At 37.2% G+C, this 16,229-nt stretch overlaps 1 protein-coding gene and 1 non-coding gene across 2 annotated transcripts in view; both read right to left on the bottom strand.

Moving 5' to 3' along the window:
- Positions 1-16,229, bottom strand: part of KCTD8 (potassium channel tetramerization domain containing 8) — a gene marked incomplete at its 5' end in the record, with an annotated part of 323,892 nt that overhangs the window by 289,844 nt on the left and 17,819 nt on the right. The window lies entirely within an intron of this gene.
- Positions 10,129-10,236, bottom strand: LOC115873342. The gene has a single exon (XR_004048349.1). It is a non-coding gene; the product is annotated as a U6 spliceosomal RNA (small nuclear RNA).

Consider the following 16,229-nt stretch of genomic DNA (forward strand, 5'->3'; position numbering starts at 1 on the left):
CAAAGTGAGTCACAGGAGCAAAAAGAAATCATCCACAGCCAGCCATTTAAACTTGCAGCATGACCAAAAAATCAATGGTACTGAAAGAAGTCCAGGTTGCACTGAAGGTACTAACTAAAAACACAGCTCTAGGAATTGGCATAATACCAGTTGAAATGTTCCAAGAAGTTTATAAAGCACTAGAAAAATTCATTTGTCTATGCTAGGAAATTTGGAAGTCAGCTACTTGGCCAACTCAAATATACTATATCTGTGAGATAACACAATGGAGAAGCTCAATATTAGCAACTAAAGACAGACCAACTGACTGGAAAAGATCCATATTTCTACCCATTCCAAAGAAAGGTAATCCAACAGAATACATAAATCACAGAACAATATCATTGATAACACAAACAAGTAAATTTTGTTGAAGGTCATTTAACAATGGTTTTAGCAGTACTTTACCAGGGAACTTCTACAGGTTCAGAACGAACTCAGAAGAGGACATAAAACAAGGAATGCCATTGGATCTTGGCTGAAAGCAGACAATATAAGAAAGGTGTTTGCTTGTGTTCCAATTACTATCTGTTGTGTGGATCATAACAAACAATAGATAACATTAAGAAGGAGAATTCCAGAACACCTCATTCTGCTCATTCAGAACCTATACTTAGATCAAGAAGCAGTTGTGTAAACAGAACAATGAAACACTACATGATTGAAAATTAAGAAAAGTATGTGTTAGGGCTGTATCTTCTCACTATAATTATCCACTCTGTGTACTTAGCAAATATTCAGAGAAACTGGATTATATGAAAAAGCTAAATTATATGGCACCAGCATTGGAGGGAGGCTTATTAATAAACTGCAATATGCAGATAACACAACCTCGCTTGCTGAAAGTGAGGAGGACTTGAAGTACTTGCTGATGAAGATCAAATATTGCAGCCTTCAATTACAACTTAATACAAAGAAAACCAAAGACCTAACAACTAGACCAATAGGTAATCTTCATGATTAATAGAGAAAAGATTGAAGTTGAAGAAGATTTCATTTTGCTTCAATCTACACTCAATGCTCATGAAAGCAGCAGTCAAGAGATCAAACAACTCGTTACATTGGGTAAATCTGCTGCATACGACCTCTTTAAAGTTTTGAAAATCAAGGATTTTATTTTGAGGATTAAGATACACTTGAGCCAAGCCATGGTATTATTAATTACTTCACATGATTGTGAATGTTGAACACTGAATAAGGAGACCTAAGGAAATTGATGAATTTTAATTATGGTTCTAGTATCAAATATTGAAATTACCATGGACTGCCAAAAGAACACACACATCTGTCCTGGAAGAAACCCAACTGGAGTACTCCTTCAAAGCAAGGATCTTGGGAGTTGGTCTCACGTCCTTTGGGCATGTTATCAGGAGAGAATAGACTTTGGAATAGGACATCATGCTTGGTAAAGGAGAGGAGCTGAAAAAAAGAGCAAGACCTTTGGCCAGAAAGACGGACAGTGGCTGCAATAATCAGCTTACATATAACAATTTTGAGGATAGAATAGGACTAGACAGTGTTTTGTTCTATTGTATACAGGGTTTCTCTAAATCAGAACCAACTCGACTGCAAAAAACAACAACAACAATAACTTATATCAGCATTAATGTTGTGTGATTTCTGTGTAGCCACTGCAATGAATTGTCAAACTCAGCAGAGATTCAGAGAGAGCCTTGTGAAAAAATGTTTGTCAGAATTCATAAAGAATGTTGAATGGTAAGGTAATGTCTGACCTCTGCCTCATAGGATTTGGCTGATGTTGATTTTGATTCTCAATCTCTATTGTAAATTTGGAGGAGCTTAGATAAGCACTGAGCCTCCATACCATTTTTCCAGACTACTAGAAAAGACAGCATACTAGAACAAACCAAGTGGACTTCCAAAAGCTTGTGGGGAAAATCCAGTTTATGTTCAATCCATTTTTAAACAAATATTTTTGAACCCTCCTCATATATAACACATGAACCAAGATAATCAGAAATCAAATGATCATGATATATATATATATTGCTAAACAGATAAGAAATGACTGAAGTATATTCAAAAACAATAAACAGATTAATCAAGTAGAAATGTTGATTGTGGAAATTGTAATAATAGCACCAACGAAACACACAACATCCCTTTAGTTCCTGAATGCTTCCTCCCCCAGACAATTATGACCAACTTCTACCTTACAAACACAGCTAGACTGGAGGACGCACATTGGTACAGATAAGAGCTCTCAACACATGGAATCCAGGACAGATAAACCCCTCAGGAACAGTAGTGGGAGTAGCGATACCTTGCGAAGGAGAACTGAGCCCAAAGTTAGCTATATAGTCCCCCTGGCCCCTGAGGGACCAGTAACAGAAATGTGGGTGAAGGGAGACAATGGGTGGTGCAAGATACAAAATAATAATATATAATATATATAATAATATATAATTGATCAAGGATTCATGAAGGTGGGAGGGGAGGGGAGAGAGGGGAATAAAAAGGAGCTGATACCAAGGGCTCAAGTAGAATGAAAATGTTGGAAATGTTGGTGGAAACATATGCACAAGTGTGCTTAATAAAACTGAACAATGGATTGCTATAAGATTTGTAAGAGTCCCCCAATTAAATGATTAATAAAAAAGAAGGAAATGATGAATGGCTCAAATATTTGGTCCTAAAACATAAAAAATAAATAAAATTTTCAAAACACAGATTAAATAAAAAGTAGGATGGCTGAAGATGACAACCAAATTATTTAAATAACCAAGTTATTTAAATCCCCAATACATCACAATCTGTATATAACTACTTAAAAATATGTAAGTGCATTTCCTCCCAGCCTCTTTAATGCATGATCATTTACTTCCTTCTCTCTTTTTAACATAATTAACAGTATTTTATGCAGACAGATCTCTGTCCTGTTTCATCATTTAATATTTTAGCAACATACTTTTATAAACCTCTTAGCTATAATTAGACAAGTTCCTAAACATTAATAAGGAAAGTTTCTCAAATAAGCATATTCCCAACTCTAACATACAGATTCTAATTTGGTAGAGAACAAATAATCAATATCAACTAATATCCCAGTTAATATTAATACATGTATCTCAGGCCATTATAGATATATTGATTTCTTAATCTGGAAAAAGTCACTGCTTTCATTAGCCATTCCTTTATTAGAAAACCTGATCTGCTTTTCATAATACCTCCACCACCTTAAATACACACAAGTATGAATCAATTCTCTGGAGTTATGTAATTTGTTGCCATTAATAACCACACATTTCCTGTAACAATCTCTGAGCTCACCAAATGATCAAACAATCTCTAAGCTCACCAAATTGGTAAATAAAATTGATATTTTTAAGTATTAATCTACAAGAAACTCTATAGTATTTATAATACTGAAGATTCATTTCCATGTGATCAAAACTTTGTGTTACTAAAGCTTCCATAAACATTCCCTTATTTTAATAATTCTAATATCTCGGAAGGATCTCTGGTTTTAAAGTGATCCTCGTCATTGGCAGTTTGAAACCACCAGCAGCAGCTCCATGCGAGAAAGACTGGACTTTCTACTCCCATTAATATTTACAAATTCAGAAACCCACAGAGGGTTGCTATGAACCAACAATGAATTGATGTCAGTAAGTAATGTCTTAGAACAATGGATATCTTGGACTTGGAAAAAGTGATATCATTACTAATGTCAGTTGGCTCTTGGATCAAAGCAGGGAATCCGAGAGAGATGTTTACTTGTGTTGTACTGACTATGCAAAGACATAGCACTGCGTGGACCACAATAAACTATGGAAAACCTTAAAAAGAATGAAAACTTCAGAACATCTTGTTGTGCTCATAAGAAACTTGTACATGGATGGAGAGGTAGCTGTGTGAAAAGAGTAAAGGAATGCTGCATGGATGGTTTAGAGTCAAGAAAGGTAAATGTGTCTCCATGACCTTCTTTCATCGCCCTCTTCATGCACATAAGGTCATAGACATTATAAAACTTCTACATTGTAGATAACCAAAGAATTAACTAGCTCATATAGTAATATAATATCCTCCAGGGAGCTATCACCAAATAAAAGAATAGCTTACGCAATATTCTCCAGAGACCTGTAATTTACCTTAAAGATTTGGTACATACTCACTCACTGTCATAGAGTCAATGAAAACTCGCAGTGACCCTATCAAATAAAGGAGAACTGCCCCTATGAGTTTCTGAGATTGTAACTTTTTATAGGAGTGGAAACCCCTATCATTTTCCCTTGATTTTGTGCATATTTAGTCTACATTAGCTTTTAGACCAATGGTTCTCAGTCTTTCTAATGCTGCAACCCTTTAATACAGTTCCTCATGTTGTGGTGATGCCCCAACCATAACATAATTTCTTTGCTACTTCCTAACTGTAATTCTGCTACTGTTATGAATTGGGTGACCCCTGTGAAAGGGTAATTCGACACACACCCCCAAAGGGTCGCGACCCAAGTTTGAGAACCGCTGCTTTAGACAGTCCTTTGGAAAAGGCTTTCAATAGATACAGTCACTTCTTCCTAGAAATATCATTATTTACTGGGAGCCAGATGATAAGGGCATTAAATCAGGTCACTATTCCTCTTCTTTTTTTCTCTCCCAATGCATCCCTCTGGAAAGGGCAATGACTATATCACAGGTCCATACCCAGGCATTTAGCTCTTTCCTCCGACACAGCTACATTGATTACACTATACGCATGGCATCTCTTACCACCACCCCTATCTCCACTAGAAAACAGGGAGATATCTAGCCCTTCCATCAGCCATCTACTAACCAAGTAGCTTTAGTTTTTCCACTTTTGTGTGTGACTGCTACCATTGTTGCTTCACTAAAACTCACGATGGATCTCATCCATCTCTGATGTGAAATCTATTGTCTTAAATCATGTGTGATCATCTTTCCGCTGACTATATTTGTCTTTTTCCACACACAGTGTCTGATATCCAGTCCAATGGTAAATTGTCAGAAGGCCTCGCCAAGCTCTGATACACTTAGTCTAGCAGCTTATCAGCATGTCCATAGGTCTCTAAATGTCAAACTCATGCCACTTTATCACTAGGCCTTTCTGAAACCTCCATCCAGTTTAGGCCATTACAAGCTATGCTGAATAACCAATAGTCTTTGTAAATAGCAAGTACAATTGTTAAGTTTATTAAACCTTGACTTTCATAAAGTGCTGTGCCAGAAGTTTCATGTGCCTCATGCCATTTAGTCCTCTGAGGAACATTGTGAAGTACGTCACATGATGCTATTAATTTTACAAATAGAGAAATTGAGGTTTCAATAAAGTAAATGACTTAGCTGAATTCAAATAACTGTGAGTAACTGGGTTGGGATATGAATACAGCCATTATTTACTTCAGAGCCCTTGTCTTCAAGCTATTCATCAAAATGTTTCTACTGACACATCAGACGGCTTCCCTAATTAAATGAACAAACATTTGCTAAGTGACAATTTGGTGCCAGACACAGTGTGAGGCTTCATTGTGCAGAGTATGGAGGGTAAATATAACAGAAAGCAAAATGCTCCCTAATTGAAAATACCGCCAGTTCTAATTTTCTTTCCAAACCTACCTAATACAAATCATTATTCATTACTTTAATCAAGCAGTAATAGAGTGCCAGGGTGAAATTTCACCACCTTACCCTGATTGGTTAAAACACACACTTCACGTTTAATGACGAATTTCTCTGAAGAGCTAAGTTACTGTCGTTCATATTTCTTGTGAGGAGTGTTTACTGTAATATGTAAGCACTGATGCTGTTGGTAATTTTTCTATATCTGGCCTGTATCTTCCACTACATTGACTAAATAGATGTGTATTGTCCCCGGTGGATGAGGGTCTTCAGCTTACATATTACATATTACAGAGATAGTGAGGTAACATTTTAGTGACCTTATTATTTCACCTGAAAGCAATCTTCATTTTGTTGCCACTGATGTAATTTGCATAGTACATTTCAAATGTGATACTGAAACATCTGACATATACCATTTCGTGGCCTCAAAGTACTTAAGTGATTTGCACTAAATCAATAACTAGAAAAGACAGACACAAAACTAAAGGCAAGAGTCTCTGATTTTCTCCAGTTGTCTTACCCAATCTGTATGTGGGTTGGTATAACTAAAACTGTAATTGCCTGTCAATTTAGCAGATAATCATTTATTCTAGACAAAAATACATATATTGAAACTATACACTTACACAGTATCAATATTATTCTGATATTTATGACACAAATAACTAAATTTGTTCTTTGGACTCTAGTTCCTGAAAATAGCTTGACTCAATAAATTACTCTGTATTTCTCAAACAAACAGACCACACTTGAATATACATGAATGAAATGGGCGTGCCCAACTCATTTCATTCACAACAAGCTGCAGGAAAGGCAGTGTATGGTAAGCTCTCAACCATCCCATCCTTGAGGCCTGATACTTTTTCTGGAACATCCCACACAGTGTCACATTACCCAGTAAACAAGCTAATCATTGGAATTATGCTTACTTTCCCTTCTGTAGTGAACGACTTCCCATTTTTTCAGTTTCAAAATTGTGGAGATGGCTGATATCTATCTCTCCCTCAACCCCACAACACCTTACTACAGTATCTAGCTTCTTTTCAAATTTACACTACGTTATACAGATGGAGTACTCAGCAAGCTAGGTTATCTGAGTTTACTTACGGATCTCTATTTAAAAAGTTGACATGAGTTTCACCACTGTGGTGAGAAACCCTGTGAAATTGTTCATTCCACATCAGTTAATAAGCCTAAAACCAAAATTACCCTAATTATTGGGTCACATGGAGCCCTGGTATAGGGGTCTACACATCAGGCTGCTATCCCAATGGTCAACAGGCTGAAACCGCCAGATCCTCTGTGGGAGGAAGATCAGGCTTTCTACTATCATAAAGATACACATTCGCAGAAACCCGCAAGGCAGTTCCACTCTGCACTGTAGGTCGAACCCACTCGATGACAGTGGATTTTTTTTTATTTTACTTTTTTTATTTAATCATTTTATTGGGGCTCATACAATTCATCACAATACATAGATCAATTGTGTAAAGCACCCCTATACATTTGTTGCCCTCATCATTCCTAAAATTCGCTTTCCTTTTGAGTTCCTGGAATAATTGTGTCATCTTTCCCTGCCTGCGCCCTGTAACATAAAAATGACTAAGGAACTTCATAGTCTCCTCAGCTATGGTGCTACCATAGCACATGTAACATTAAGTATATAGTCTAATCTAAATGGGAGAATGACAGTAAAATGTTCCTTTATAGCTTTCACCCATGAGGGTAGGTGGAAGCCGTGTGGCACCTCACAATAACTACAGCAATAGAACTCAAAAGAAAATTGTAAGCCAATATCTTTCATAAATAGTGATGCAAAGTCCTCAACAAAATATTAGCAAATAAAATGCAACAATGTATGCAAATTAAATACCCAACCAATTAAAATATATGCTAGTTATGCAAGGGTGGTACATTTACAAATAAATTGGTACAATTCTTCATGCCAAGAGTTAAAGATGAAAAATAATACCATCATATAAATAAATCCAGAAAAAAATGTTCAGTAAGCCCAACACTCAGTCTTGATAAAAGCGGTCAGTGAACTAGAGATAGATGAGGATTTTCAAATTGCTGTGGAATATGTATAACAAACCTGAAGCTAGGTTTCTTCCCTAGCTTCAAGAACAAGAAACAAGTTCAAGAACAAGAAAAGGATATTCTCTCTCATTACTCCAATCACTTATCATACTGAAAGTCCGAGCTAATGAAATTATGACAAGAAAAAGAAATAGGGGGTTTACAGATTGAATGAAGAAACTAAACTATCTTTGTCCTCAGATGATATGACTGCCTAAATGACAAAAAAAACACCTGTAACTAACACGCCATATAGCATAGGAAAATGAAACAGTACACAAAATCAATTGTTTTCTGTCTATGCCAGCAATCAACCAATGGATTTTGAAACTAAAGCATAACACTATCAACAGCAGCAAAAGATACATGGGTACAGATTTAATGAAATAGGTTTAAGAATTATACTTACAAAATGACAAAACTGCATTGAAAGTAATCAAGGATGATCTAAATAAATAGATATTCTGTGCTCTTGGATATGAATATTTAGTATTTTTAATATATAAATTATTCCCAACCGAATATATAGATTCATTGCAATTCAAATCCAAATTTCACCAAGTTATTATGTGGATAACAATAAAGTGATGCTAATATGTATATGGAAAAGTCAAAGACGAGAATGCTCAACAAAATACTGAAGAAAAAGAGGTCTGGGAAATTGGCACTACCTCATTTCATAAAGCAAATCTATAATTATTTAGAAAGTATGTTGGCAGTGAAGGATCAGCATACTATCAGTATAAAAGAATATTGAGCTCATATGTAGACCCACATAAATAGAGTCAACTGATTGTTTGACAATAAACAAAAGCCGTTAAAATAGAGAAAAGGAAGTTTTTCAAGAAATGGTGCTGGAACCAGCAGACATCTACAGTGAGGGGAAGCATCTATACCCAGAGCTTACAATCTTCACATAAAATTTGTGCAAAACAAATAGGCCTATATGTAAGATATGAAATAAGCAACCTCTGCAAGATAGCATAGGAGAAGGGTAACAAGACTTGAGTTTGGTGATGACTTTTCAATTTACAACACCAAACCATCATCCAGGAGAGAATAATTGATAAGGATCATTTCATTAAAATCAAATACTTCTGTGCTGTGAAAGGTAAAATACCCTAAAGAAGATGAGAAGACAAGTGAAAAACTGGTAGAAAATATTTAAAAGTCACACATCATAAGGTACTTCTATCCAAGATATAAAAGAACTCTTAAAACCCAGTAATAACAAAGCAAATAAATGATAAAGTGGAGGGAATATCTGAACTTAAACCTCATCATATAAGAAAAACATATAGCAAATAAGCATATGAAGAGATTGTGAACATCATTAAACCCAAGCTCACAGCCACCGAGTTGACTGCAACTCATACCATCCGCTTAGGTCAGGGCAGAACTGCCACAGTGGGTATCAGAGACTAATTTTATGGGAGTAGAAATCCTTGTCTTTCTCCTGCACAGCAGCTGGTGGTTTGAACTGCAGCTCTGGAGGCTAGCAGTCAGAGCATGGGCACTGTCTCACCAAGTCTCCTTCATATTCTATTAGCGAATTACAAATCAATCCAATGAAATGTCACTATGCATTTATGGAAGTTTTGTTAAATGGCATCTAGTCATTTCCACTTATAGCAACCCTTTGTTCCATGGAACAAAACGTTAACCGATCCTGTGTTGTTTCTACCAATGTTATATTTGAGCAAATAGTTGTTATATTTGAGCAGCTACTGTGTAAATCCATGTAATTGCTTTCCCTTTTTGCTGACCCTCATGATAGCAAGCCTGATATCCTTCTCCAAGAATTAATCACACCTAATAACATCTCCAAAGTACAGGGAACAAAGTCTTGTCTTCATGACTTCTAAGGAGCACTCTGACTGTCAGCTTAAAGAGACAGATTTGTTCTTTCTTCTAGCAGTCCATGGTACATTCAGTTGTCTTTGCCAGCACCATTGCTAACAACATAACACATAACTTAATGGCAGCAATTACCGGTATTCTTCAGTTCTCCATATGCTTTGCCAGTTTTCCCATTTTTATGAGTCGACTGTAAATACTCTGGCTTCAGTCAGGCTAAGCTTAGTTATACAGGTAATATCCTTTTTTTGAATGCTTTGAAGAGATCTTCAGCCACAGCTTGCTCAATGGAATACATAGGTTGATTTCTTGACTGCTGCTTACAAATGATTTGATTGTGGATCCAAGTAAAATGAAATCTTTGACAAATTCAGCCTTCCATCCTTCAATCATTATGTAGCTTATTGATAAAGTTGCAAGGATTTTTTTATGTTAGAGTGGAAGGCTGTAGTATTTGATCTTTATCAGTAAATGTTTAGAATCCTTCAATATTTCAGCTTGAGGTTTGAAGTTTTTTTTTTTGTTTTTTTGTTTTGTTTTGTTTTGTTTTTTTTAAATATGGAACGCTTCACGAATTTGCGTGTCATCCTTGCGCAGGGGCCATGCTAATCTTCTCTGTATTGTTCCAATTTTTAGTATATGTGCTGCCGAAGCGAGCACGAGGTTTGAAGTTTTTGTTTAGGTCTTTCCTTTCTGATTTTCTATCTCCAGGTATTTTCATACTTCGTTATAATACTCCACTTTTGTCTTCTCAAGCTGCTGTTTGAGACATTTTGATCAGTTCATTTGCCTCGTTGTTTCTACCATTCACTATATCTGCATGCTTATTAAGAGGGCTGAACTGTAAAACAATGACGATATCAAATGCTGGCAAGAATGTACAGCAACAGGGAGACACACTACTTCAAAGACACTGACGTTTCTTACAATGTCAAAAAATCGGTTTAATATGTTATCTAGCAATCAGACTTGTTGGCATTTACCTACATGAGATGAAATTGCATTTCACATAAGAACCTGTAGTCTTATATATAACTGCCAAAATTAGAAGAAACCAAGTTATCTTTCAAAAGGTGAATGACTTCTTAAAATTGTGGCACATCTGTAAAAAGGAAAATCCTTCTATGGACAATTACCTAGATATACACCATCTACCCAAAGTAATGTAGATGGAAGTAGAAAATCTCATCAGATCCATACATGACTAATTAGTGAACTTTACTGGGAACTCAGGTTAAGAGGAATAGGGGACATGTATCAGAGAAGATGATTACACTTCTGATGGTGGATAAATCAGTGGGACAAACTGCCATTGAGAAAAAATATTTAACATTATTTACATAGACTCCCAGAGGGAAATATGTCAGGTATTATGTTCCTAACTGGACACTTTTGAGGTAGGTTCTATCCAGCCCCTGCTGACCAAGGAATAGTACTCTAAACAATTGGGACGGTAGACTGTCCTTTTGATATGCACACCACCCTTCACAGACCACACCAGAAGGACTCAATTGAAAATTCCACTAAACAAACTGCACTTTACCTTAATCTTACTTGTAGCATATCTAAGGAACTAAAATACTCCCTCGAACTTAAAACTGAAATGTCATAGTGGGAGACTAATCAAATGATCGCTATCCCAAGGTTAGGGAATTGGTGGTCACTGGACTTTGTTTTGGTTCAGATACACTGCTTTGCAGTGCCTAATGAATGGCTACCCAAGATCAATGTATCCTTGCTGTTTTCACCCTCTCTCTGCTTTTTTTTTTGGTGATGTGTTAGCCTACCAGACATGATCCTGCCTTTGTAAATGAGTGATACTGAAAGTGGTGCTATATATCTAACCCTCATGCTTTGTATAACTAGTGTCCAGTCCCCTAAGTTTCAAAGCTGTAAAAGTTAACAATTCTTGTATTGTAATCTAAAAAGCTGTACTACAAATGTATGAATTTCTTTTCTCAAGTATTTTAAATGTTAGACCATTGACTAAAATATTGACAATATCATCAATAGAATTACCTTTTTCCCCATGGGGATGACTGTACTCCAAAAAGATAATTATGTCTCTAAAGGAAGCCAGGAACATGCATGAACCATAAATATATCAATGGAGTTTGGGCTCACAGTTGATCATAGTGCTAATATAAGAAAAATTAGTTCTTGTGGCATAATCCTGCTTGGTACTCACCCTCATGAAGAGATCACTGAAGACAAGGTGCTACCTTTGTCTATCACCACAGCATCATCACAGCAGTGTGTTGATGCAATCAGATGGTGCTCAGCTATAGAAAAAATAGCATTTGTAGTCTTAAAGGCTTGCCTCAAAATAAGCAGCAATCTAAGTGAGGAGTCACCTAAATCCATGCAGAATGAGCATCCCAGTGTGTATGATGCAAAGATGGTAAATAATGGAAACAAAACCTGAAGGAAGGAACAACAGTACCAGAGCCCAAATTCTAAGCACCCAGTTTGTGGAACATTACAAGTGATAGTGGAATCCCAAGACATGATTTATTGAGGGGCAGTTTCATCATTTATGCATGAGCATGTGTTAATGATATTATTGTTCTGGTTGAAATTTAATGGAGTAAAAAGCAGTCAAGGAAGAAGATTATATTAGATTCTCTGAACTGATTCACTCAAAACATTATCCAATATGCTTCTAATTTAAATATATTAATTTTTCAAATAGAGAGCAAAAAATATTTTAATCATTAATAATTAAAGAAATGAAATTTAAAGAAAATGAAACCAGAAAACTGAATTTTGCCAGTCATTGACAGGAAAGTAGAGTGAATGGCATCTTCGTGCACTACTATTAGAAATACAGAGTGTGCACGCATTCAAAGAGCAATCTAAGTGTACTTACTGAGAAAAAGTATGTGCATAAGCTTACTCAATGGCACAGCATCACACCTCTGAGATATACATTTCAAAGAAATCTTAATAGTTCAAAGAAATATTAACTCCCATTTTATTGGGAGTTAATATAGATATTACATTACTTCATCATTCAACCACATCAAGAATATTGTACTGTTGCTACCAAAATCAGTTTCAAAACACTCTTTTCCTTCCTGAACTCCTTGAAATCAGTTCCCTTTTACCCACCATCAAAACCATAGCACCCAACCCAGAAATCCTTATTCTACTTGCTGTCCCTATGAGATACATCAATCCAGGGTTTCATATACTGAAAAACAGAAAAACATGGAGGTTTATCCCGAATGACATAACATAGAGACAAACCCCAATATAAACAAACAAAGAACAAAAAAATACAGAAAATGTTGAAAACCAGAAAAAGCCTAATATATATACATCAGAAGTGGGGTCAACCAACAAGGTTTGAACCATTCAAGTCAGGTTTATCATTCTTATCGTCTATAGTCATCTCTCCAATGCAGAGACTATTTTGAACTGAACCATGTAGGTGTAAGTCAAAACAATTGCTACAAAATCATAGAAACATGTATTAAACGCCATTGTCAAAATGTGAAAGGATTGTTTCTCAAGGTACCTTCTGCTTTGGTGGGGGTTGTTTCCATCTTGCTAACCCTACTCAGAAGAATTCTCTAGTATCCAATTTATGCCCTATCAAAATGGCAGGTTTAGTAGCCTGGAGCTACTCAAATTGTGTTCCTTTTAAATATTACATGAATTTGGCGGAGAAAGGAAGTCTAAAGATGCATTATCAGGGTTGTAGGGTGGAAGAGGTAAGATTGCCGAATGAAATTTTCATAGGAAAGCCTTTATTACCCTCAGAGAGTGAGTAGGCACATCATTGGGATGGAAATCAAAAACTCTACAAACCATATTTCTTGGCCTTTGTCACAGTAATTTTCTCTTCAATTTTCTAATAACCTCTTCCTAATAAGCCTCTATGATCACGTAGTGTCCTTTTAAAAAATCAATCAATATTAACTGTTTGAGATCCAAAAATCTGTTTCCATAACATTCTGAGCTGACTCTGTCACATTAAATTCATCTTTGAGTCCTCCTGACCTATCCTAAAATGTCCTTGATGGTTCTAAAGTGTATTGTTTTGGGGGAAGCAGCATTCCATAAAGTTGTTGAAAAGTCTCAATTCTTTGGAAATGTTCTCAGTGCTCACTTCAGTTTTGTTAATAATTTAATTTATCCTTTTGGTTTGCAATAAACCCATGCATGTATGCACTAGAATCATAGTAGGGGTACTTTTTGGTTTACCCTAATAGTTTGATTTAAAATCCTATGAAAACACAGCCAGATCCCTGATGATGATCTTATTTGACCATGTGGATCATGGAAGAGGAAACATGGCTAGACTTCGCAGCTACTCAAAAATTTCCAATTTCTGATTTCTCATATCACAGTTCAAGAGCACTGCTTATGGCTGTTGTTGTTAACGTGAGCCATCAATTTCTGAGCCATGTTGACTTTTTATGTAGAAACACTGCCCAGTTCTGTGCCATCCTTAAAATTATTTCTATGTCTGTGCCTACTGTTGTAGCCATTGTGTCAATCCATCTCTGTGAGGTCCTTCTTCTGTTTCACTCCCCTCTACTTTACTAAACACAATGTCTTTCCCCAAGGTTGATCTCTCCTAACAACATTTAAGTCTTGCCATCCTTGCTTCTAATGAGTCTCTAGCCATACTTCTTCCAAGACAGATTGGTTTGTCCTTTTAGCAGTTCAAGGTACTCCATGGTACTCCCGTGGGAATAGAGACGTATGGTCCTCATTTGCCAGGACTCAAGGTAAGGAGATAGAGCTGCAATAATCTGCTAATGCTATAGCAAGAGGACATCACGTCTCAAACTGTTGTCGGCCCCACAGTCTTCTCTGTGCCTTAGCACCTCTGTGCAGGTATGTCCTCGGGACTTGGTGTGCCAATGTGGGGTTTAGACTCTCACTCTTTCTTTTTCCTTCTTGGTTTGCTCCCATGTGGGTATGGTTAGCCGGTCCCCCTTCCCAAACTGTAAGTTTAGTGTTGTCCTCTGTAGCACATACTTCTAGGGAGGGGATCTGTTTGGCTCTGATTGAGACATGATGTCTGCTCGTTGGAGCATACCACAACAGAGGACAATACTGGAGTCACACGGCGGGAGTGAGTCCAGTCTGAACCCACCCACAGTGGGGCAAGCCAAGAAGGGAACATAAAAGATCAGCAGTGGGAGCAAAGCTACGAAGTTCCTGAGGCACCTCCAAAATGGACTTCAGGCTAGGAGGGGAAGTTCCTGACTCCCTAGGACTGGTGGGAAAATTAGTCATAAAGGTCAGCAGCCAGACCTGGAATTACACATTCTTTTTCAGGGTTTTTTTCATTATTATTATTCAGTCTTTTGTTTTGTCTCCATTATTGTTGGTTTGCCTACCTATATAAGATAGGCATGGGAAGCAAGTTCAAGGAGAAAACAATGGGATTGATTTTTCTGGAGGGACTTGAGCAGGGGAAGGGAGCAGTGAGCAAACAATGCCATAGACAGGGGAACAACTAGGGAATTACAATCAACAATGAGAAGGATGGAGAGATCCTGAGGGTATCGGAGCAACAGAAATCTAGCTGAGAGGAATTACTAAGAAGCAGAGGGCCAGCGTGATGATGGGGCAGGAAGAAGGTAAAAGGAAACAGAAAAGATCTAGGAAGCAAAGGTATGGCTAGAGGTATAAACATAGGTGTGCACATATGTAAATATATGAATTCATAAAAATAGAGGTATTGGCCTATGTACATATATTTATATGACAATACATTGAGCTAGTGAACAGAATTTAGACCTGTGCTCAAGCCCTCCCTCAACACAAGAACACTTTGCTAACTATATGGCATTCTTTAATGCTCACCCTCCTGGCTCAATGTGGTGAAGAAAGCTGATGGTGTCCGGCTATCAAAAGATATAGCATCTGGGGTCTTAAGGGCTTGAAGTTAAACAAGTGTCCATTTAGCAGAGAAGCAACAAGCCCACATGGAAGAAGCACACCAGTATGTGTGATCATGAGGTGTAGACAGAATCAGGTAACAAGCATCAGAAGACCCACAACAAACATATTGTTGAGAATGAGGGCAGCCTGGGCAGAGACCCCCGTTGTAGACAATGGGACATCCCCTCACAGAAATGTCATGAGGAAGGAATGAGTCAACCAGGGCACAGTATAAATCTGATGAAACACAATATTCCTCTGGTTTCTTGATGGTTCCTCGCCCCCTAATATCATGACCCTAGTCCTGCCTTCCACTTCGGGCTAGACCGGAGCATATGCACTGGTACAGATAAGAGTTCATAACACACGGAATCCAGGTCAGATATATCCCTCAGGTACAGAAATGGGAGTAGTGATACCGGATGGGCAGTGGGGAGGTGGGAAGCGAAAGGGAGGACGGGGAAACCAACTGCAGTGATCTTCATATAACCACCACCACCCTTGCCCCAGGGGGATGAACAACAGAAACCATGGGAGAAGGGAGACAATGCTCCGTTTAAAATATGAAAATAATAATAATTTATGATTGATCAAAGGTTCAGGAGGGGCGGGAAGAGGAGCTGATTCCAAGGGCTCAAATACAAAGAAAGTGTTTAGAAAATGAGAATTGCAACATATGTACAAATATGCTTGATACAATTGATGTATGGATTGTTATTAGAGCTGTAAGAGCACCCAATAAAATGATC

Source organism: Echinops telfairi, unplaced genomic scaffold (assembly GCF_000313985.2).
Source record: "Echinops telfairi isolate 266 unplaced genomic scaffold, ASM31398v2 ScPeMD7_7468;HRSCAF=8506_0, whole genome shotgun sequence".
NCBI lineage: Eukaryota > Metazoa > Chordata > Mammalia > Afrosoricida > Tenrecidae > Echinops > Echinops telfairi.